The sequence below is a fragment of the Juglans microcarpa x Juglans regia genome, chromosome 7S, assembly GCF_004785595.1.
Source record: "Juglans microcarpa x Juglans regia isolate MS1-56 chromosome 7S, Jm3101_v1.0, whole genome shotgun sequence".
NCBI classification, from domain to species: Eukaryota; Viridiplantae; Streptophyta; class Magnoliopsida; order Fagales; family Juglandaceae; genus Juglans; species Juglans microcarpa x Juglans regia.
The window spans coordinates 2,167,344-2,193,751 of record NC_054607.1 but is presented as its reverse complement, the minus strand read 5'-3'; the positions used below and the strand labels follow the sequence as shown (position 1 = coordinate 2,193,751).

Here is a 26,408-nt window from a genome sequence, read left to right as displayed (position 1 = left end):
TATTATACGTACACTTTTTTATTTTTTTGTCATGGCTTAAAATTTTGGGAGATCAAACTTCAAAATTTTAAGAAAAATTCTATTTTTTTTTAATTCAATGATAAATATTGAATTTTAGCAAAAAATTTAAATACAGATATATATATATATATATATATATATATCTTTAGATTTGGGTTAATTTTTCAAAAATTTAGAGGGCATATATATATATATAGAAAAATTATTCTTATCAGTTACTATTCATCACCCTACACTCCATAAAAAACATTCTATATCTTATGAAAAATACATCCTCATACCTTATAAAAAAGTTATAGGTGTGAGATGTGAGAGTGAATAGTAGTTGATGGATAACAAATCTCATACATACATAAATATATATATATATATATATGTATGTATGTATGTATGGATATATCTAACTAGCTAGCTAGCAAGCAAGCTTCCTCCGCCATGAAATGTAATGTAAATTTTGGCCTTATGTCGTGGGTTGAGCAGGGCATGAGGGGTAGGCCATATAAATGTTTTGCTCATCCAAACCCATGAGTGTCACATGAATACTTTTAGGGTACTGCCCACTAATTTCAGCTGTCCTCCATAATTAAACTCACCATTGATTCGCAGGTCCCCACGATCACACACACACCCAAACAAAATCTTTTATATTTGATTTCTTTATCTGTATAGTACACATATAACTAGAGTATTACAAATACGTACCCACAAAATTAAATTAATTAGAAGTATCCTAAGCTGGTTGATATGTGTCATCTTCAACTTCAAATAAATAAATAATTAATTTTATATACATATATTATGATCTGGCCTCTATTACAATTCCTTAATTGTCCCAAGTTCTTCGATCTTCTTGGATATAATTAATACAATATTATTAAAGTTCTAGACTTTTGACAGTTCTAAATTAAATTAGCTGTAACAGTGGAAATTGAATAATGCTATTAATATGGTGACGAAATGAGCACGACTAATTATGTGCCACGGTACCCATATAATTATGAGTTGCTTGTAGAAAAGTAATTATAAATAGGTAGGTTTTATTTTATTTTTTATTTTTTGTATTTTTTGTGTGGATGAAGACAGTTGATGATGCTACATCCTAACATGCACATGATAAATAAAAAGTAACTAGATTGTTATATATTCCCTATAAGAAACGTGCTAATTAATTTATTGTTAAATCGGCTAATTAATTATACATGACTCTACTTTTAGACATGTACTTTTGCATAACTGCGTAGTTATGGAGTATCTTGGTCAAGATCATGAGATTAATTTAGTTGAAATTGACTCTGAATTAATAATGGTTTATAACTTATAAGTTCATCCTCTAAATTAAATATATACCCAAAGTCCAAGCTTCAAGAATATTGTAATATATCATCGATCGTCCTTGATAAAACTAGCTAGCTCGCGACTTTTACACTTTCTTCCAAGTGAGGTAAATATTATATTCATCTAGTGATCATGATCAATTACGAATTCTACGTCATATATTTAAGTTCCAAAATTCTTTGTTGGTTAGGCCTTTTAATTGACACGTACAGTATGCATGTACATATAGATATATCATTACAAAAAAAATGTTTATATGTGACTAGTTATTTGCGATGAAAATAACAATTTCCTATTAAAATGAGTGATCAATTCTCATCATATTTAAGTTCCAAAATTTTTGGTCGGTTAATTAGGCCTTTTAACACACACATGTATATATAGATATATCATTACAAAAAAACGCTTATATGTGATAAGTTATTTGCAATAAAAATAACCATTTCATATTAAAATGAGTCAATTCTCGTATTATCCAAGACTTGTATCATTTGATGATACCATATGAATCTCTAGAAACACGTGAAGTGTATGGCTAACCCAATAACGAAAGTTTCGTAAGGAAATAAGAATAGGCTACTATGAGACAAAAGATCTTATTTCTAAAAAGATTTGATTCAAAATTATTATATGTCCAAGATCTAATATTGAAATAATTTTAGAAGTTTGCCTTGACTTTGGCCGTGTCAACAAACAATTCCAAATGGAATCGAATGGAAGGGATCGAAAGCCAAAATAATCGGTTTATAAGGAGTATAGGCTGAGGAGTGTGAGCAGGAACAAAAGCAAGCTTGAATTGGTAGTCGCTGGGGTAGGCACGGAAAGGAAGAAGCAAGAGTCACTTCAATCGCTACAAGCAAGAGGAAGGAATGGATAGTTCTTTATAAAAGGTACACAAGCAATCGCCACAGGAAGCAGCGGTATAAGTATAATGCACGCGGAACCACAGGATCTCCTCCGCCTTGCAAGCAACCTCCACCGAAACTAGATTATATATATATATATATATATATATATATATATAAAAGCAAGCAGCTGGATTAATTAAATTTTAGATCTATATTAGCGTCAGTACTCAAGGGTATGGCCGTCAAGCTAGCCAAGGTAATTAATGCTTAAATTTTGGTTATTGATGAATATCATGTACTTGATTTTAATTTATATATTAATTATAATTTTTAAATAAATGATAGTTACAGTTGTGAATGTACGTGTAAGTGTCGCATAATTATTTTAAAAAAAATAAATACATACGAGATGAAAAAAAATTAATCTTTTAATAATAAATTTCATTTTTTTTAAATAACTGTACGATATTACTACTGACAAAAGCTTTTGTGATCTACACGTGGAAACTCTAATTATTAGTACTTTTGTTTGTGAAGTTGAAAACTTTCATGCACCTAAATAATTTATAATTTTGATGGGCCCTTGATTTCGAATTCATACGATAGTCATGATGAAAAGGAAGTACTTCCTTATCACCGGAAAATGATAGGAGATGTCCATGCCACTAGCATGCAGTAGATGCTTCTCGGAAACTCCTACCAAGAAGCGTACGTACGTAGCGTCAATAATTCAATCGATCCTTGGAGTAATAGTCAAGATCTCCTATCTAGGGTTGGGCGGCAGGCCACCGCCTCCTGCCATCCCACCTAGGCAGCATGGACAACCTTGAGGTATCCCGCCCGCAAATTTTGAAGGAGCTAGGGCGGGGTTGGGCCTAGGCCCGCCCGCATTATATCCCGCCTCAGCCAAATCCAATAATATTTATATATATATATAAAAACAATTTCTAAGTATAAAAACAAAAAGGCCTAAAATCATTCCACTCTCTTCTCTTCTCCTCTCCTCTCTCTCTCTCAAATGCGTATCATCTCATCTCTCTTGTTTATCTTTTCTCCTTATGTGAGTTCTTCTTTCTCTCCCGATCCTCCTTTTTTTCTTCTCGACGTCTCTTTCTTGAACGGTTGTTGTTACTTTGCTCAAACCGTGGTCTTAATATGGTCTTGCCGTGTGTTGCGGCGGTGATTTTATTTTATTGTTTTGCCATGTCACTGTTTGTACTTTGTAATTTATTGAATTTGTTGTTGGATGAAAGATTTGTGGATTTTAGGGATGGATATGCAGATTTGATGTTGTATTTTTGGTTGTTTTAGATTTTTTTGATTGTTTTGCACTGTGGGTGGGCGGTGAACGGCGGGGGACTAATAGACTAGGATGCCAATTCGCACCCCAACATGCGGACGGCGCACCTAGCCCACGGGGTATAGGGACGAATTCTAGGGGGCAAATCCATCCCCTGCTCTTGCATGGGCAGGGTGCGGGAAGGGCCCAGGGGTGCGGGTAGAACCCCTACTCCTTTCATATAATTTATATTGCAATTTGTCAAACTTAATATTATTTGATGTATCCCATTCAAATTAATGTCTTTATCTTAACACATTTTTACCCGTTTTATTTTATCAAACAAATTTAATTTTAAATGTTTTTATTATATAAAAAGTCATCATGTGGAGTATATTTTTAATTATACTGACTTAAAAATAAAAATAAATTTTCCCTTTTTGAAAATTTTCTTTTTATTCGACGTTTAATTGCATGAGCTCTAGTACTTGGGCATTGTTTCGGAATTTGGTAACATATATCACGGGACGTACGCGTTATCGAGACATCTAATTAATTAATAGTGGTCATTCCTACCAGAAAAATGATCATTTCGCAAGTATTCCAGATTAATCTAACGTTTATCTGAATTTAATTTTGGAGATGGTAAGATCCTTTGAAAAAGAAGAAGAATTAATATCAACCCATGCAGTTCGAACCATTTATATATACTTTTTTCAAAGAAGCCGCATATGATCATTGATCAGAAGTTTATTATATATTGACATTTGTGGACTTTAGCAAAACGAGATTAATACAAGAAATAATGACAAAGTGATCGATCATAATTATTTCACAACCAATTGACAACTATATAATAAAATAATAATTTTTAAATAAATTCGTTTAATTTTTTTTTTTAAATCGATGCGTGTAAATTTAAAAATAATAAAATCTTATCATGAAATTGTGAATAGTTGTGTATAAGTTGTTTTTGTATCAGTTTCTCCGTAATCTCTACTTTATATATATAGTCATATCAGTCTCATATATATATATATATATATATATTATATGTTAATTATTAGTAGATCGATCGTTACCCTACTTTGTCTTTTCAAAACAATATCTCACTTTCAAAGTTGGAATGCCCCTACTTTTTTGGAGTCTAATCAATTTAAGGACGTGCCTGGCAAGGAAACCGCGTGTGGATATAGCTCAAATCTGCATTATGAATATAGGTAGCCGAGTAAAGACGTTAAACCCTCAACATATTTGCGAAGATCACAAGCCATTTTTGTCATGGACCTTTGAATTTTTATGCCAACAAGTCATTTTATTTCTTCAATTTTCACCGTCAAACCTTCGATCACCTCAGGTTTAAAAGTTAAGATAGCGGGCAAGATTAGGGCTCCATTCCAATTAAAATTATATATATATATATATATATATATATATATTTGCTTATTGGATGAGATCATGTGTTCCACATGTAATGAATCGACCAATCACTAATTTTTTTGTATACATCCAACATTTTCTTATAACAAATTAACAATCAAAATGTGATGTCTTTGCTAGGGGCTCGTTTGGATGTTAGAAGCATCTGAGTACAGTTCACTTTTAGACGTCGTACAACGGCATCCAACATGTTTTGCCTTTATTGAGTGTTCACTTCTGAACTTCATGGGACCCACAACTAACAAACATAATTTTTCCTTTCTATTCCGTGTTTCCATCTCTTTCTGTTTCTCTTTCACCTTAACAACCCATCTCCTTCCCCAATCTCAAAAGCCACTGAACGAGACCCCAAAAAATGGAGAAAAATAATGGAATGAAACTGAAGCCAAGCTCGGGTTATTGTATATGCCAGCAAACTCCCATTAATAAAAAAAAGCAAACGGAAATCAATTGTAACCACAGATGTGGGCATCGGCTTTCTTTTTCTTCTTTTTTTTTTTTTTTTTTTTTAAAGGATTGTGTCGACTTTCTCATGTCAGGTGAACAGTGCAACGAAATGGCGGGATCCATATATTTTACAACTTCTCATAAATATATCTAAACTCATCTTAACATTCAAATACATCTAAACTCATCTTAGATGAGCTTCACAAAACTTACACCACTATCTCAACTCACTACTATTCATAAAGAGCTCAACTCAATATCCAAACGCAATCTTAAATTCTATTTAAGTGCGTTGCTGTTATCTATTGTAAACCCTAATTGACAGGGTTAATTTGAAGGAGAATTTTTATGCCAAAGACAAAGCCATTTTCTTTAGTTTTAACGGCCAAACTTTCGATCACCTCATGTTTAAAAGTTCACTTAAGTTCGCGGGCAAGATTAGAGTTCCATTCCTATTAAAATTATGTTTATTAGATGAGATGATCACGTGTTCCACATGTAATGAATCAACCCTTCATTAATTTTTTTTATAGGCCAAACATTTTTTTATAACAAATTGACAATCAAAATACGATGTCTTAAATTAAATTTAAGTGTCTTATGTTATCTGTCCTAAGCCCTAATTGATAGGGCTAATGTGGATGGGAGTATTTATGCCAAAGACAAGCCATTTTCTTTAGTTTTCACGGCCAAACCTTTGATCATCTTATGTTTAAAAGTTCACTTAAAATCGTGGGCAAGATTAGGGTTCCATTCCTATTACAATTATTCTTATTAGATGAGATCAAGTGTTCCACATGTAATGAATAGACCATTCATTAAATTTTTTGTATAGACCAAATATATTCTTAAAACAAATTAACAATCACAATGCGATGTCTTAAACTCTATTTAACTAATTTGGATGTCTATAGTTTTGCCAAAAACAAAAACAATAATAAAGCAATCATGTCATCATTTGATCTTTACACAATGATTCCCATATATGGAGATTATTTTTTTCAAATTGCAAATCATTTTTGTTCATATTACAAAAAAATTATTTATTTGTTGCCAGTTATTTTCTGAGAAAATTATTATTTTCTGTTAAAATGAGTCAATTTTTATCCCAAATGGTCATTCTTATCGCAAATAATATGTGCTACATGTCTTCTTCTTTTTTTTTGGTAGTGTCAGTACAATCAAGACATTCGTCCTAATGATAAATGAGAATAGAATGCACATATTCATGATGTGATTAATGATGATTAGAATATTCCTTTACCCATCACCTCTTATATGATCATCTACTAATTACCAAATTAAGTTCAAAAACTCCATAGGAAATTGGTGTGGAGAATCCTAAGGAAACTACGTCTCACGTGGCAAAAAGAATACGACTTTGTTTATATTTTTGTTAGTCTTCTCTTTTTATTTTCGTTTGAGTTTTCCCCCATCTTTTTTATCTTCTCTCCGTCTTCCCCTTTTCCCCATTTTCAGACCTCTGTCTCTAAGCTTCCATAGCTAAAAACTCTTTTTTAGCTACTAAATCCAAATGGGTGTAAAACAAATGTGTCAAAAAGAAAAGAAAAGAAAGAGAGATCCTCTCAGGATTTTTTTTATTAGCGAGTGCAATGGAACTAAGACAAAACCAATGCAAAAAAAGAGAGAGAGTCAAATCGTCAATAACAGTAAAAAACAGAAAGAGAAGAAAGCTAATGAGAGATAGAAGCAAAAGCAAGAAATTGAAAAAGAAGTTTAGAAAGAGAGAGAGATCACAGATGAAGATAGACTGCAAATGAAGTGAGAAAGAGGATGCACAAAGAAAAAATTGCAATCGTGGTCACACTTTCTGTGTGTGGGTGAGAGAGAGAGAGAGAGAGTAGTTACATCTCCATCTCCCTTTTGCTTTTCTAAAATTTCCCTCCTTCGTTTTCGTCGTGTTATGTTTAGGCTGATGTGTGACAGCTGATACTTCATGGTTGTGCGCGCCGGTTGTCTGTAGTATTTCTAAATTAAGTTTCCTACCCTAACTTGCAGTTTTTTGAGTCTATCTGACATTTTATTTTAACTTTTTTAGATTGCGAGAGTGTTTCATTCCTCCCATCTTATAATTTTTATTTTTTAAAATTCTTATATAAAATACGTTAATAAATAATTTATTTTTTTCAAATTTTAAAATAATAATAATATTAAAAAATAATATTCTAGTAATATTTTATTTAATTTTTATCTTTTATCTTAATTAATCTTATCTTAACTCATTATCAAAATTGAATGTTATTTTCCCCCCTTCAATCAACAAGAGTTTGTCAGAATATATAAATCCAAATTCTGTTTTCCAGTGAGGCATTAAAGCAATCTACAATACTTTGAAAGAAAACTTAAATATCATTTAATATTCGTATATAAAACATGAGAGGTTTCTTTTTTCCTACGCTGTAAAAGATGAGAATTTTTTTATTGGTGTCAGGGTTCGAAAATAAAGTTCCGATTAATTTTGAGAACCAGAAAACAAATGTTCACAAATACAATTCGGATAATTCAAGGGCTGAAGCTCCTCCAGTTCGATGGTTACTAAAAATGATTTGAACTAAAAAAGACTTGAGGCTAGATTTGGATACAAAATTAATCCCAATTCATTTAAATTTCGTTTAGTTACTCAATTCATCTTAATTCATCTTAACTCATAATTATAATTTTTTTAAATTTTAATATAAAATATAATAAACAATTTAATTTTTTTAAATTTCAAAATAATAATAATATTAAAAAATAATATTCTAACAATATTTTATCGTATCAACTCAACTCAGTTCAATATTTAAACGCAATCTAATATAATCATTACAATTTTTTTAAATTCTTATACAAAATATAATAAATAATTTAAATTTTTTTAAATCTTAAAATAATAATAATATTAAAAAATAATATTATAATATTTTATTTAATTTTTACATTTTATTTTAATTTATCTTATTTTAACTCGCTATTCCAAAAATAATTCTCGCGTTTTAAACCCTGATCCGGGTGGTAGGAGTCTTGGTACTCTTGAAAACTATGGCCCACACGCATGTCTTAATTGACTCTATGGAAAGTTGAATTAATTGATCACAGACACACTACTTTCTTTTAAAAGTGGTCGGTAGCAACTACTTTTGCAAAGCTTGAAATGCCTGGAAACTACATCCCTCCGAGCTATGAAAACATAATAAATATTAATATTAAGTTGAGTAACGAAGAAAATTATGTATAATTTATTTAAATTAAATTAAAATTATATTTAGATATTAAAATGAGTTTAATATTTTTTATAAAAAATTAAAAAAAGTAATAGGTCACACGTATAAAGATTTGTTAAGTTAAAAACGTTTGTACGTTCTACGTGTAAGGAAATTTTGAATTGAGATGAGTTTAATAATTTTAGAATTAAGTGTTTAGATGTTAGACTCAACTTAAAATTAAACTAAATTTAACTCAATTTTACAACCAAACGGAGGCTTAATCAACTACCAAAACACTAGTCGTGGTGGTACGAACGGCATACAACTATTACTGTTAGATGTCAATTCTATATATATATATATATATATATATATCATTTTGTATTTTAATTTAATTTCAAGGTATTAATTAGCCTGAAACGAGACACTCTCTAAGCCGCAAGGAATGGTACTACTTGCTGATCTTAACTCATCAAAAACAGAGGCGGGAAATTAAAGGAATTGGACAAGTGAGTTAATTAGAAGCTATAGCTATTAGATGCATGGGCCATCTTTGTCTACATAGCCTTGAAATTAAACCATCTTTCTTCCATATTGATCATGTCCTTTGTCGATCAATTGTCATTATCATGCATGAAGCTGTGGCCCTCCAAAAACCTCTTAACAAAATTAAAATTAAAATAATAAATAAAGCCCTTCATTTGAAACCAATCCATATCATGCATATGTGACATGAATTTTATGTATGTTTTTTTTTTCTTTTTAAAAAAATCATGCAATTGGGTAATATTGATCATTTGATGTCACTTTTGTTAAGGAAACAATCCCTTAATTCACGACCTCATATATTTCACCTTAATTTTAGGATATTCATTGTATAGATTGATTCTAATTTCCTTTTTATGCTTGATTCTATTTTCCTTTTTATGTAATTAGACGTTATGTCAATGATTTGTAAATATTGAATATATAGCAGAATACTCACCACGTTTGACGTGTTGTGGTTTTACTCAAACCTTCTCATGGTATCTCGAGCCATATCGGATTAGCATCCTTCGATCCCTTTTCTCCATGGCTGCCGAACCCAACCCCATCCTTCTCCCCTTCAACATCATGATCCACATGGTCACCATCAAGCTTTCATCCTCCAATTACCTCCTGTGGAAGAGCCAATTACTTTCCCTACTTGAGAGCCAAGAGTTATTAGGCCATGTGGATGGCACCCTTGAACCTCCCACACGTTTTCATCCCCCCACCTCTCAGACACTAAATCCCAAACATCTGGCGTGGAAGCAAACGGACCAATGCCTTCTAAGTCTTTTGCTCTCCTCCCTCACCGAAGAAGCTATAGCTGAGGTTGTGGGTCTCTCCACCTCACGTGAGGTTTGGCTTGCTCTCGAAAACTCCTTCAGCCAACGCTCCAAAGTCAGAGAACTTCGTCTCAAAGACGATCTCCAGTTGATGCCTCTGAGTATGCCCGTAGCTTCAAATCTCTATGTGATCAACTTCACGCCATCGGACGACCTGTTGATGGCACTGACAAATCCCATTGGTTCCTTCGAGGCCTTGGGTCTGATTTCACAAGCTTTTCAACAGCACAAATGGCTCAAACCCCCCTGCCTTGTTTCGCCGATCTGGTCTCCAAAGCTGAGAGCTTTGAACTTTTCCAGAAATCCCTTGAACAATTGGCTCCTCCCATTGCTGCTTTCACAGCCACCAACCATGGCAACTTTCGGTCAAACCAGAGGAACTCCTCCTCTCGCATGCAACAGGGCCATCGCAGTGGCCATGGCAACTCATCCTTCAATCGTAGCAATGACCCAACGAACCAGCGCCATCGTTCTTGTGGCGCCCCCAATCCCCCTTATATAAATACACAGGGATCGAGACGCCAGGATGGTGACAACACGGTCACACATCCCAACGAAGTGCCAGTGTGTGTACATGCAACAGTGTACAAATATAATAACGCAGCGGATAGTCAACTAAGTACCAGAATTTAAATACAAATATTTAAAACAATTTATCTTTAAAAAAATTATACAGTCATCCCAAATATAATACAAAAGGTGAATACATAAACTGATAAAAACACATAACTCACTAAACAGGAGCAATCCCAGATCACTCCTCCAACGGAGCCAAGCTAAGGCTCGTCATCATCGTCTGCATCAAAATCTGCGATACCATAAAATGGTACCACAGGTAAGTATAAACCAAACAACTCTCGGGATAAAAATACATTAATGCAACCAACAATATAGCAAAATACAGTTAGCCATAAAATACCATTTTTTCCCAGAAAAATGATTATTCCAACACACGCCAAAAATCCCATTTTGGCCCAAAATGTCCGTAACACATTTTCCCATAAAATGATTCACACAAACAATCCATTTATCGGACACTGTAGGCGGGAATCGCAGGCGGGACTCTACCACCGTCCCTGCTTACCACCATCCCTACCGCGTGCACCGTAGGCGGGAATCACAGGCGGGACACAACCACCATCCCTGCTTACCACCATCCCTAACGCGTGCACCGTAGGCGGGAATCACAGGCGGGACTCTACCACCATCCCTGCTTACCACCATCCCTACAGTTCCTTTACACACAATAAATACTTAACAGAGCACTGTAGGCGGGAATCACAGGCGGGACACAACCACCATCCCTGCTTACCACCATCCCTACAGTCTCTTTTCCTTTTACTCACATGAAAATCCAAATCCAATAAATACATAAACATGTATGCAATACACGAAAACCCAGTTTTCTTTACAAACATGATCATGCATGCAATATGCGATGTACGTGAACAAGTCATAACCAACAACCACAATTCACAATGCAAACAAACACAACTCCGTCCACAATCCATCCGACCCCGAAAACTCCTCGGACTCAGTCCGGCAAAACAACCCAATTCACAGATAATATGCGTTAGTGCAAAAATATATTTAAATCACGAAAGTTCTTTAAGGAAAATACTTACAGTGCAATATAATAATTTCCGGAGGATCTCGAAGTTGCAAGCGGTGATTTCTGAGCAACACCACAGTGTAAAATACACTGTGGCCGTGGGTCACAGATACCCACTTTTCAACGAGGACAAACGAAGACCCAAGATTGATAGGGTAGGGCCTAGGGAGGTCGGTGAAGCCAATGGTGGTGGTGGTTTGCCGTGGGTGGCGGCGGAATGGGCGGTAGAAGACCAAAATGCCCAAATCGGAAATGTAGTTGGTGGAGCTTCACCGGTGACGGATCGGAGGTGGGGTTGGGTCCAATGGGTTGCCAAGAGGTCGGGGATGAAGTGGTAGGAAGATGGTGGCCAATGGTGGTGCGACGGCGGCGCTACGGCGGAAGGAGTGCCGCGGCTTCGAAGAGCTACTGGTGGTTAACGGCGGCACGGATGGAGGTGAGATTGGTGGGGTGAGGTCGCCGGCGGCTGGGGAAGCTAATGGGCTGGGCGGTGAGGGCCACCGCCGGCTCACGGCGGCGCTGGCGTGAAGGTGGCCCGCGGCTTCGTGGGGGGCGTGTGGGCTACCGGCGGCGAGGTAGGGGCTGAGGTTTGGGAGGTGAGGTCGCCGGAGGGAGGGGAAGCTGGTCGGCTGGGCGGTGTCGCGCACGGCGGCGCGACGGCGGCGCTGGGAGGAGACGAAGGAAACGGGCGGAGGAGAGGAGAGAGAGAGGTCGCGCGGGAGAGGAGAGGAAATAAGGAAAAAAAAGAAAAGAAGAAAAGAAAAAGGAAGGAAAGAAAAAAGGAGGGAAAAGAAATGAGGTCCAATCCTCATAACTTGGGTCACAAAAATGATCCAACGGAGACGATTTTAAAACCACAAGTTAAATAAAATAATTTAAACGTAATGGTAAAGTCAAATTGAAATAATTAAATCCCACGGTAATTAATTTAAATATTAAAAGCAATTTAAATGCATAACAATAAATAAATATTTAGAAAGCACATAAAATTAATTTTCACCAAATTAAAATCATAGAAATAAACTTACTAAAAATTCAACCAATTTTAAAATAAGAGGATAAATTTTTGAACAATCAAAAATAATCCTTCAGTAAAAATACACTGAAATACGGGGCGTTACATCCTCTCCCCCTTAAAATAAAATTTCGTCCTCGAAATTTGTAGGGCCAACCATCACTCTAAAGCAGGATACCAAGTACAACCAGAACACTCTTAAGAAAATCACACAACCTCCAACACCCAACGGGCATGGATACAGCTTGCATAACTTTCCAAAACCCAAGAATAAACCACACATGGCATCCATTACGAAAGGTAAGATTAGACCCATACCTGCCGTAACTCCAGCGTCCTGAGTCCCTGGAATCTCGTCGCTAGCACTACCAGGAGTCACTGCATACACCCGAGCCTGAACTAGTTGCCTCTGATTAGTCCTACCACCGCGATGACCACCCTGATTTCCTTGGGTCCAATTAGGGCACTCACGAGCAAAGTGTCCTGTCTGACCACACTCAAAGCACTGGTTCCAACCCTGACGACACTCGCCCTCGTGGGCTCTATTACATCTACCACAAACTGGAGCTCGACCCCCAATACGTATACCGGAAGCTGCCTGCGCTCTGGCCCCGATCCTTTGCACAAACTTCTGTGGCGACCCGGAGCTGCTCCCTTCACCATCAACGTTCAGTCGCTTCTTACCCGGAGGGGAACCTACCACAGCACCTCGCTCTCGCTCAGCAATTGAGGCCACATTGACCAACCTCTGAAAGTTCTGGATTTCCAAGCATGCGACCGGCCTGCGGATTTGAGGGCGCAACCCTTCTTGGAAACGTTCAGCCCGCATCTCTTCCGTAGCAATGAGGTGAGGAGCGAACCGTCCAAGCTCCATAAATTTCCTTGCATACTGCTCGACAGTCATGTCTCCTTGAACCAAATTATTGAAATCCCGAGCCAATTGCCGTCTCACCGAAACAGGAAAGAATCGATCATCAAATTCTTTCTTAAAACGCTGCCAAGACACAGCAGCCAAGGATCCCAACTCCATCTCTAAAAGTGACCGCTTGGTCTCCCACCAATTCGCCGCTTCACCTTGCAGCATATAACTCCCATATAATACCCTCTGGGCCTCAGTGCATCCACAGACTTCAAACGTTCTTTCCAGATCTTGAATCCACCTTCTAGCCCGTAATGGATCCTCTTCACCAGAAAAAGCAGGGGTCCTATGCGCTAAGAAGCGCTCATAGGTGCACCCGGCCTGCATCGCCCTGAACTGCTCTCCTTGCTGTGGACGAAAATTCTGCTGAAGAAACTCCGTCATCCTATTCAACGCCCTCGCCATGGCATAATTTCCATCACCCCTCGGTAATTCATCCTCGGGCTCATTAGCTTGCCTTCTTGGTCGTACCATTTTCCTGCCATAGCGTAACCCTTAACCCCACTATCAGCTTAAAACAAACTAAAAAAAAATATAACTATAATAAAATAAATTAAAATACAACCATATCACATAAAATAAAATAAAATAAAATAAAACCAACAAAATAAAATATCATAAGACAAAAGGAATAAAACAAAAGAAATAGTATACAAGAAAATAATTGAAACAAGTAAAATTGCCTGCCATAAAATAAGATAACTAAATAAACTAAAATAACAAAAATAAGATAAATAACAAACAATTAACGTACAATTAAAATAAATAAATTATATTAAAATAATGTACTCCCAACAAAATAATTTCAAATCAAAATTTTAAAATTTTCTGGTACTACACTTATGGGACATGTGGTTTTACCCAGAGCCGAACTGCTCTGATACCACCTGTGGCGCCCCCAATCCCCCTTATATAAATACACAGGGATCGAGACGCCAGGATGGTGACAACACGGTCACACATCCAACGAAGTGCCAGTGTGTGTACATGCAACAGTGTACAAATATAATAACGCAGCGGATAGTCAACTAAGTACCAGAATTTAAATACAAATATTTAAAACAATTTATCTTTAAAAAAATTATACAGTCATCCCAAATATAATACAAAAGGTGAATACATAAACTGATAAAAACACATAACTCACTAAACAGGAGCAATCCCAGATCACTCCTCCAACGGAGCCAAGCTAAGGCTCGTCATCATCGTCTGCATCAAAATCTGCGATACCATAAAATGGTACCACAGGTAAGTATAAACCAAACAACTCTCGGGATAAAAATACATTAATGCAACCAACAATATAGCAAAATACAGTTAGCCATAAAATACCATTTTTTCCCAGAAAAATGATTATTCCAACACACGCCAAAAATCCCATTTTGGCCCAAAATGTCCGTAACACATTTTCCCATAAAATGATTCACACAAACAATCCATTTATCGGACACTGTAGGCGGGAATCGCAGGCGGGACTCTACCACCGTCCCTGCTTACCACCATCCCTACCGCGTGCACCGTAGGCGGGAATCACAGGCGGGACACAACCACCATCCCTGCTTACCACCATCCCTAACGCGTGCACCGTAGGCGGGAATCACAGGCGGGACTCTACCACCATCCCTGCTTACCACCATCCCTACAGTTCCTTTACACACAATAAATACTTAACAGAGCACTGTAGGCGGGAATCACAGGCGGGACACAACCACCATCCCTGCTTACCACCATCCCTACAGTCTCTTTTCCTTTTACTCACATGAAAATCCAAATCCAATAAATACATAAACATGTATGCAATACACGAAAACCCAGTTTTCTTTACAAACATGATCATGCATGCAATATGCGATGTACGTGAACAAGTCATAACCAACAACCACAATTCACAATGCAAACAAACACAACTCCGTCCACAATCCATCCGACCCCCGAAAACTCCTCGGACTCAGTCCGGCAAAACAACCCAATTCACAGATAATATGCGTTAGTGCAAAAATATATTTAAATCACGAAAGTTCTTTAAGGAAAATACTTACAGTGCAATATAATAATTTCCGGAGGATCTCGAAGTTGCAAGCGGTGATTTCTGAGCAACACCACAGTGTAAAATACACTGTGGCCGTGGGTCACAGATACCCACTTTTCAACGAGGACAAACGAAGACCCAAGATTGATAGGGTAGGGCCTAGGGAGGTCGGTGAAGCCAATGGTGGTGGTGGTTTGCCGTGGGTGGCGGCGGAATGGGCGGTAGAAGACCAAAATGCCCAAATCGGAAATGTAGTTGGTGGAGCTTCACCGGTGACGGATCGGAGGTGGGGTTGGGTCCAATGGGTTGCCAAGAGGTCGGGGATGAAGTGGTAGGAAGATGGTGGCCAATGGTGGTGCGACGGCGGCGCTACGGCGGAAGGAGTGCCGCGGCTTCGAAGAGCTACTGGTGGTTAACGGCGGCACGGATGGAGGTGAGATTGGTGGGGTGAGGTCGCCGGCGGCTGGGGAAGCTAATGGGCTGGGCGGTGAGGGCCACCGCCGGCTCACGGCGGCGCTGGCGTGAAGGTGGCCCGCGGCTTCGTGGGGGGCGTGTGGGCTACCGGCGGCGAGGTAGGGGCTGAGGTTTGGGAGGTGAGGTCGCCGGAGGGAGGGGAAGCTGGTCGGCTGGGCGGTGTCGCGCACGGCGGCGCGACGGCGGCGCTGGGAGGAGACGAAGGAAACGGGCGGAGGAGAGGAGAGAGAGAGGTCGCGCGGGAGAGGAGAGGAAATAAGGAAAAAAAAAGAAAAGAAGAAAAGAAAAAGGAAGGAAAGAAAAAAGGAGGGAAAAGAAATGAGGTCCAATCCTCATAACTTGGGTCACAAAAATGATCCAACGGAGACGATTTTAAAACCACAAGTTAAATAAAATAATTTAAACGTAATGGTAAAGTCAAATTGAAATAATTAAATCCCACGGTAATTAATTTAAATATTAAAAGCAATTTAAATGCATAACAATAAATAAATATTTAGAAAGCACATAAAATTAATTTTCACCAAATTAAAATCATAGAAATAAACTTACTAAAAATTCAACCAATTTTAAAATAAGAGGATAAATTTTTGAACAATCAAAAATAATCCTTCAGTAAAAATACACTGAAATACGGGGCGTTACAGTTCTAGTCAGGGACGCCGTCAGCCCCGTTGCCAGATTTGCCTGTAGGAGGGCCACTATGTCGACCGGTGCAACCAGAGGTATGCACGGGGTGACTTTGCTGCTCATCTTGTCGAGGCCTTTAACGCATCTTGTGCAATGAATGGGCCTGAGCCTAGTGACTGGTATTTGGATACTAGGGCTTCGGCCCACATGACCACAGACCCTTCCATTTTGGACCACTCAAGTAACTACACGGGTAAGGATAGTGTAATTGTAGGGAATGGTGCTTCCCTACCCATTACCCACACCGGTACCATCTCTCCCATCCCAAATCTTCATTTATTGGATGTTTTAGTTGTTTCCCGTCTTACCAAAAATCTCTTGTCCATTAGTAAATTAATATCTGATTTTTCTCTATCTGTTACATTTACTAATAATTTTTTTACTATCCAGAATCGTCAAACGGGAAGGGTGGTGGCAACCGGTAAACGAGATGGTGGCCTATATGTGCTGGAGCGCGGACACTCCACCTTTATTTCTGTTCTTAAGAATAAAGCTTTGCATGCTTCTTATGATTTATGGCATGCTCGCCTTGGACATGTAAACCATTCCATTATCTCTTTTTTGAATGAAAAAGGTCGCCTTCATCTTACGACATTTTTGCCTTCTCCAGCGTTGTGTAGTACATGTCAACTTGCAAAAAATCATCGCTTACCTTATGCTTGTAATGAACATAGGTCATCTAATGTGTTGGATCTTATTCATTGCGACATTTGGAGCCCTTCACCCGTTAAATTAAATTTGGGTTTTATTTATTATGTCATATTCATTGATGACCATTCTCGATTCACTTGGCTCTACCCTTTGAAATTAAAATTTGATTTTTATGATGTTTTCATTCAATTTCAAAAATTTGTTGAAAATCAACATTCCACTCGTATCAAAATTTTCCAAAGTGATGGTGGTGCCGAATTTACCAGTAATCTCTTCACAGCGCACCTTCGTACCTTGGGTATTCACCACCAACTCTCATGTCCATATACACCCGCCCAAAATGGTCGCGCCGAAAGAAAATATCGTCATGTAACCGAGACTGGTCTAGCCCTTCTTTTCCACTCCCATCTTTCTCCTCGTTTATGGGTTGACGCCTTTAGCACTGCAGCTTACATTATCAACCGCTTGCCCACACCGCTTCTTGGAGGTAAGTCCCCTTTCGAGCTTTTCTATGGTTCTTCATCCAATTTTGAAAATTTTCATCCTTTTGGTTGTTGTGTTTACCCTTGTCTATGTGATTATATGCCTAACAAATTTTCTCCTCGCAGCATCCCTTGCATTTTTTTGTGTTACAGTCTTTCTCATAAAAGGGTTTCGCTGTCTTGATCCCACTACATCTAGGCTATATATCACCCGACATGCTCAGTTTGATGAAACCTATTTGCCCTCTCATTCTAGCTCCCATGCTCAGCCCATATCCTCTCTTAATTTTTCCAATTTTCTTGAACCGCATCCTCTCCATACCGACCTCCCTCTCCCTTCCTCTATGCACCATTCCTCACATATTACTCCATCCGCATCCATCACATGTGCTATTTGTACTGACCCAGTGGATGAGTCTTTGTAGGTTCCCCATTCTCTTGCAGATCCTTCATCACCGGTCTCGGATTCTAGACCGCCTTATGTTGAGACTGACATAGATCCCCATGTTCTTGATCACACTCTTGTTCCAGTATTTCCGATGGGTTCTCACTTGATGCTCACACGAGCGAAAGCTGGTATCTTCAAGACTCGTCATCCGGCGAACCTCAGTGTTTTGGGATCCTCTAGACTTCTTTCTGCTCTTCTTGCATCCACTGAGCCCAAAGGATTCAAATCTGCTGCTAAGAATCCTGCCTGACTTGCTGCCATGGATGACGAAGTTCATGCCCTGCAAAACAATCGCACCTGGATCTTGGTCCCTTGACCTGCCAACACCAACATTGTGGGTTCCAAATGGGTGTTTCGGGCCAATATCTACCTGACGGATCCATTGAGGGCCTCAAAGCCTGTCTTGTTACCAAAGGTTACACTCAGGTACCTGGACTTGACTACACCGACACTTTTAGTCTTGTTATCAAGGCCACTACTGTTCGTGTTGTGCTTTCTCTTCCTATTACTAACAACTGGCCTCTTAGCCAACTGGACGTTAAGAATGCCTTTCTCAATGGTACTCTCACTGAAACTGTTTATATGGAGCAACTTCCTGGGTATGTTGATCCTCGCTACCCTAACCATGTCTGTTAGTTGAAGAAAGCTCTCTATGGCCTCAAGCAAGCTCCTCGAGCATGGTTTCAGCGCTTCAGTTCATTTCTCATTACACTTGATTTTTCTTGCAGCCGTGTTGATACCTCTCTCTTTGTGTTTTATCAGCATTCTAATATTATCTATCTGCTTCTTTATGTTGATGATATTATCATTACTAGCAACAATCATTCTCTTCTTGACAGTTTGACTCGCAAGCTTAATTCAGAGTTTGCCACTAAAGATTTGGGTTCTCTCAGTTATTTTCTTGGTTTGGAAGCTACCTCCACTACCGATGGTCTTTTTATCAGCCAGCTAAAATATGCACGGGATATCCTTACTCGGGCGCAATTACTTGATAGCAAGCTCGTTCACACTCCCATGGTTGTCTCTCACCATTGACTGGAAATGGTTCCCCTTTCTCGGACCCCACTATCTATAGATCTCTTGTTGGAGCCTTTCAATACTTGACCATCACACGACCTGACATTGCTCATGCTGTCAATTATGTTAGTCAGTTTCTACATGCTCCTACTACAGATCACTTTCTTGCTGTCAAGCGCATTCTTCACTATGTCAAGGGCACCCATTCACTTTGGTCTTACCTTTCGCTCCTCTGCTGCTTCCGGTGCTCTCGTTGCTTACTCTGATGCTGACTGGGCTGGCTATCCTCTGGCTACTCTATTTATCTTGGCGATAATTTAGTCTCCTGGAGTGCCAAGAAGCAACCTATTGTCTTCCGTTCTAGCTGTGAATCTGAATATCGTGCCCTTGCGACCACTGCAGCTGAACTTCTTCGGCTTATGCACCTTCTTCAGGACCTTAAGGTCCCCCTCTCACATAAGCTACTTCTCTTATGTGACAACAAAAGTGCTCTCTTCTTAAGTTCTAATCCCGTCTCTCACAAACGGGCTAAGCATGTTGAAGTAGATTATCATTTCCTTCGAGAACTTGTTGTTGCTGGAAAACTTTGGACGCAGTATGTGCCTTCTCATCTACAGGTTGCTAATCTCTTCACCAAGAGTGTTCCTCGCTCTCTCTTTGAATTCTTTCGAACCAAGCTTCATGTTTGTTCCAATCCGACGCTTAGCTTGCGGGGGGTGTTAAGGAAACAATCCCTTAATTCACGGCCTCATATATTTCACCTTAATTCTAGGACATTCATTGTACAGATTGATTCTAGTTCTCTTTTTATGCTTGATTCTAGTTTCCTTTTTATGCAATTAGATGTTATGTCAATGATCTGTAAATATTGAATATATAGCAGAATACTCACCACGTTTGACGTGTTGTGGTTTTACTCAAACCTTCTCAACTTTGAACATCGTGTACAAGGTTCCTTATCTGGGATTTAATCACCCCAAAGCTGGACTATATGCCCCAACATTACAGATAATAATTTTATGATCAAATCTCGTATAAGATCCTATTAATTCTAGGCTCCACATAGTTCGTTTTGCATTTTTATTTAATGTTAAGTTTTCTTTCTCCATATAGATAAGGAAAATGATAGGGTAACTACCCTCCTACTACTCATTTATTATTTTTTTTATATTTGATTTTTTTTAATTTTTAATTTTATTTAATGGTTAAGGAAGTGACTATTAGTAAAATTATATATATATTTTTTTAAATTTTTTCTTAATAATTAAGGATGTTAAAAAAAATACTTAAAATAAAATGATAAAAAAATAAATACACTATAAATAATAAATGGGTAGTAAATAAGTAGTAACCCTATCACTACCCTCCATATAATTGCGCGCATTCAGGTTAAGTACTAATTTTAATAATTCGAACCTGATCAGCCTGTCAAAGTGAACGTGCCATTTGAATCACAAGCAAGTGGTGTTTGGATTTATTCGTATATATATGTACAAAACTGAGAGAAGAACTGATAGTTTTAAATCAGGAATCACTTTATATATATATATATCCAGAACACTAGATGAGAATTTGGTCCTTAATGTTATTCGATCCAGAACTCAAACTACGTACTTTCATCAATAATACTGAAAAGGTTGTGGTACTGCTAGCTTCTCCAAAACCTGGTTTGGTGTACACAACATCATTAGAATGAAGAAGTTCATGTTCTTGTATATTTGTCCAAGATAATTAACAAGCCTGCCTAAATATGAATGATTAATATATGTGGCCTGACATAAAAATACCTAAGAATAAGGGAAGTTGTTCTCAGCGCGCATTCATGTCAGTTTCAGAACACCACCCCCACACCCCCCCCCCCCCCCCCCCCCCCCCCCCCCCCCCCCGAAGGACTGTTGATTCAATATATAATTGGTATGTAGCTTTTGGCGGATAACTTATCTGTATTTTTGCAAACTAGTTGATTGAATCTGTTTTGCTTTTGACCCTTGGCCAGGTGCATATGATCATATTCTTGGTGTAGCAGTTGGGTGTGTATATATGTTGGGTTAGTTTATGTTGCCTGTTTGCACTTGTTCGTAGGTTTGTCGTGCACCTCTATATTAATATTACTGATATGAATAAAGCGGAAAACAAGGACCATAAATGATGATTTTTTGTTGGCCACATGAAAATTACAGAGAATACCATAAATAAACTGATGTACGTTAAAAGAAGATCGACCGATATAGTAAGATCTGTTGAAAGTTCCACATTAATTAACAGATCGCAGCAATAGCTAGAACTGGGCTGCGAGCAGAAGATGACAGCTAGCGGTGGATATTGCAGAGTGATTAGGAAATGCTTACGGCCGGGGGATTTAACACAGAAAACCAGGCTGATAAAATTGAATATCAAAGTCATGTATAGGCCAGATAAAATGTAGATTTAGAGTTCAAACTTAACATCTTTGTTATGATATTATGTGAAATCACCACTTCTCTAAAAAACTTAAACTGATAGGAAGAGATAAATTTAATTATTTATATTTGTCACCCAATTATTGCAGAAAATGTTAAAAATGATCACCACATGGTATCAGCTTCAACAAAAGCTAACTAATCATGTGTAATTTATGATGTTACAAACAAATCCCTGGCCTATGGTTGGAGAATGAAAGTATATGATCAAACAAGCCCTCCGGCCACTAGGTAGGAAATGCATGGCAACCACTAGTGGAATTATTGATTACAAGGCTTTGAGCCATGCAAATTCCATAGACAAGGCGAAAAATCCTTAAGTGAAAAACGAAAGAAAAATTGGCGCCACACATTAATTATCTACTGTAAATCACAGTACCTTACCTTCAAATAATAAAATAAATATTTTTTTCCCGAGAAAATAACAAAATAAATAAATTATCATCCTTTTGCCACGATAATTTAGCATTCTAAATGTTGATGGCTGCCATTATTCGAAGAATAATACAAACATTAAAATTAAGATGGCTGCCATTAATTATAATTGCACGTGTGAAATTATGCATGGCCAGTTCTTTGTTTCCTGTAACGCTTTATTCTGCATTATGCAGATCGATCTGCGCGCAACATGCTCGTAATCAGCGAGTTTAGCAGCAATTCAAACATGAAAGAAGTTTATAAAGAGAAAGCTTGGTGACTTAATGGACATAGACTGATAGATCACTAAAAAGATAGATTTCTATTAATATATATATAATAGTCCACCGAGTTTTAGTACAAATAACAGCAGCTACGATAATTTATATTCCACCCAATAAACTAGTACTACAAATTTCAGCCACCTGCAACACAGAATAACAACAATGGCAATGACGAATTATCGCTTTAAAGCGCTTGGAGGTGGCTCAATATGATCAAACACGTCTGTTGGGAAGTCATCAAAGAAGCTGCCGGCCTGGGTAATGGGGTTGCCAATTTTTCCATTGGCACCGTTTCTGAAACTTCCAACGGGTTCAAATAATTGAGGCCCAATGGAAAGTTTAGTTCCATTTCCGAGCCCAGAAGCATCCAACGTTCCAAACATATCAAATATACTGCTGGGGTCTTCAACTCTATACATGAATTCTTGGGTTTCTGGTAAGAATATTGTGAGGTCTGGTTGGAGTTGTGGGATCTCAGAAAGAGGGATTTGGGGTTGGGACTCTATGCATGGGTTATTCTCAGCCGGGGAGAATCCATGATGAATAAGTTCTGTATCGAAATTATACAACTTGGGGCTAACAAGATCCGGTAATGCCACCATTCTGATCATTTCAGTAGTGTTCTCGATGCAGGATGATGCGCATGACTGAGCCCTTGACGATGATTCTCCCTCCGATGAGGAACTGAACTTTGGAAAATAAATAGGCAAAAAATTTTCAAGGAAAAAAAAATATTAGGAATAATAAACTAGTGTATGTAAAAATTATGAACCATACCATCACGAGTAATGCTACTCATCATCTATTTTTTCATCATCTTATGATGCGGCATTAGATAATTAGAGACTATTTATTATATTTCACTTGTGAATTTATCATCTAATGCTACATCATGTAATGATGAAAGAATGATGAAAAAATAGATGATTAATAGATTTACTCATAATAATAATAATAATAAATAAATAAAGCAGTCAAAATGAAGGAAAAAATGATGTGGCCATTTAGCATTTGATCTCTTGTAACATTCCAATGGTTCAGTAAATAATATTTTAGTTTAAAAACTCCAAGTCAATAATGGTTTTGCATTAGACGCTCTGAAATGAGAGTTTAATGGATAGCTTTTCTGTACATTTACCTCCAAAGCAGGACAACTTATATTAGAACCTTGACAACAACCGTGGCAAGACTGAAGCTCCCTTTTGTACTTCTGTGATTTGGGGGGTGTTGCTGAAGTCTGCAGAATGCTTGCTAGCCTTTTTCGCCTGCTACTCCAAAAGTTCTTCACATCATTATCGGTTCTTCCTGCAGATACGTTGCAATTTTAGCCCATTTGTTCCCAAACTGTGCCTGCAACTCTATCACCACCCTCTCTTCCCCTAGTGAAAATTTGCAGCCACTGAGGGAAAGACGCCCAAGGAAGAAAGAAAATTAGAGAACGCCCATGATCTCCCATTTCTTGGTTATAGATCACACATGCATGTTATGAAACACAGTATTTACAAAAATTGGAGAGGAGAGAATTAATCCATTATCGGCGTTTTCATCAAATACGAGCATATTGGTGGGAGAGTACTTTCATAGATCCATGGTTACAAGATTACATGCATTGCAGTGACAACAATTGGAGAAGAAGACAACCCATGATCGACATTTTCATCAAACATCACCATTTTCATGGAAAGACAACTGATAAGAAACATTATTATACATAAAAGTATAATTGGAGAGAAACCCATCATGAAAATTCTGAGTAAGTACCAAAACATATAGACATAAAGAGAGACCTCAAGGGCCGCCGGCGGGGGAGGGGGGGGGGGGCGGTTGTTTGCTTACTTCTTCAAGTTGGGTCTAAGTTTATTGACCCAACGAAGGCGGCATGACTTTCCAGTCCTCTGCAGCAGACCATTGGATTGAATGGAGCTCCAGTCTCTGGGGCCATACCTTTTCACATGGTTTAGCAGCACTTCATCTTCCTCTGCCTTCCATGGCCCTTTTCTTATACCCTCATGATCTCCGTAACCTTCCATTTCTCTCTGCTCTCACTCTCAAATTCCCAAGTCTATCTCTACAACATCGACTATTTTCTCTGAAAACTGAAAAGCTTCACTGGGTATTTGGTTTTCGATCTCCAACTCTTGACTCTTCATGTATTTTCCTTATCTTTGTTATGGAGTGACGGTTAATGACAGTTATTCCCACTTCCCTCAATGCGAAGTGACAGAAATGTCCCCTCCCCTGATGCCGGCTTTATGGACTTCTATTACACATCGGATGCAAATAAAAGGGAATTGATATTTATAATTTTAGAATTTGTAAATTTTATATTTTTTTATAAAAATAGAATCTATTATTAAAAAAATAATATTTTTTTGTGAATTTTAAATTTATTTATTTTTTAAAAAAATAGTGTGTGAGATTTGCATACTATGAACTGGAAATATTATTTTTCTGTTGATTTGCATGCAATCCCTCTTTTCGTTCTTGGTCTCTTGATATTAAAATGGCTTATTAATTAGGACTGTTCACATGATCCGACCCGAATTTGAAGCTTCTCGTCCCGAAATTGTACACTTCCGTTCAACCATTCCCGACCCAAATTTTTGCAAATAAGGTGAATTTCGAACGAAATCGAGTTTTCCACCCAGAATCGATTCTTCTTCCTCTTTTTTTTTTTTAAAAAAAAAAATAGTAAAATGGCTTATTTAGTCTTAATGAAGAGTCAACACATTTGTCTCATTTTAAAAATTATTTTTGAATTTCTTGATATTTTATTAGATTATCTTTATTTTGTTTACCTTTGTTTTAGTTTATTTAAAATGTTTTTTTTCTTTTAAATTTGGGCAAATTTTAATGCCCATGTTTTATCTACAATTGATATATTACGTTGAATTATAAAACTATTTTTTATGAATTTGTTTTTATAAAATCTATATACCAACATATCACTTCCCATTAAAATTGGTCCAATACAGTGACCTACACGTACAGTGGAATTTGCGAGCAGCAGTTTTGAAATGGAACTTCAAACACTTCATTTTGCTGTTGGGCTGTACAAACTATACAAACTATCTAGAAAAATCCTCAGTTTTTTATGTTTTACTTTCTTCCAGCATGGAAGTAAATTTATAAATTGGAAAAAATAATTTAATACTCTTTCGCTGGAAGGAAAATTGGAGTCCCTTTAAGAAAATTTCTACTTTCAATGCCACGCAACAGCATCTAGCTTTATTTATTTATTTATTTTTTTTAGAAGAGTTGAAGATCACATGTCTATTTGTGACTCCATCTCAAATTTTATTGATCAACCATCACTTATGACGGAAGAAAACCATGGTTATAACCTGAAACTTGGGGGTTACAAATATTATAATAAAAACCAAAACCCAAGCCTCAAAAAACCAAATAAGCTCAACAACTATACAAATGCCTCCAAAAAAACATTCAAATCAACAACCTGCAAGAAAAATCTGCACGAACATAGAGTAAGAAATGAAATGATCAAATGCAAAAAATACATACCTCCCGTAAGACCAGCGCACATAGCTTTCTATCAACTATTTCGGATTTTTCGTATGTAAGGGAGGCCCCCTCTGTCCAGCCTAATATTCCCTCTAATAGAAGGAGGCAACTCGGAAAGAGAAAACCATGATCTCGTAAGACCATTAGCACCCATTTTAACTAAGCCATCCGCAACCGAGTTACATTCTCTATAACAGTGAACAAATGAAACATTAAGCCCAGCTAGTCGACTCTGAATTTCATCCCAATAATCTTCCATGTACCACAAGCCACATCTTTGATTCTCCAACTAGTTTAGCACTAACATGGAATCAAGTTCAATGTCCACAAATAAAAAACCCATCAAGCCAATATGTCGAAGCCCATGAAATAAACCCATTATCTCTGCATAATTGTTCGAATGATGCCCTGTGGCTATTGCAAACCCACAAACCAGATTACCC

General features: G+C 37.5%; 1 pseudogene; it reads right to left on the bottom strand.

Annotated features, from left to right (window-relative positions):
* Positions 1-22,460: 22,460 nt before the first annotated feature.
* Positions 22,461-24,655, bottom strand: LOC121240279 (annotated as a pseudogene).
* Positions 24,656-26,408: the final 1,753 nt, after the last annotated feature.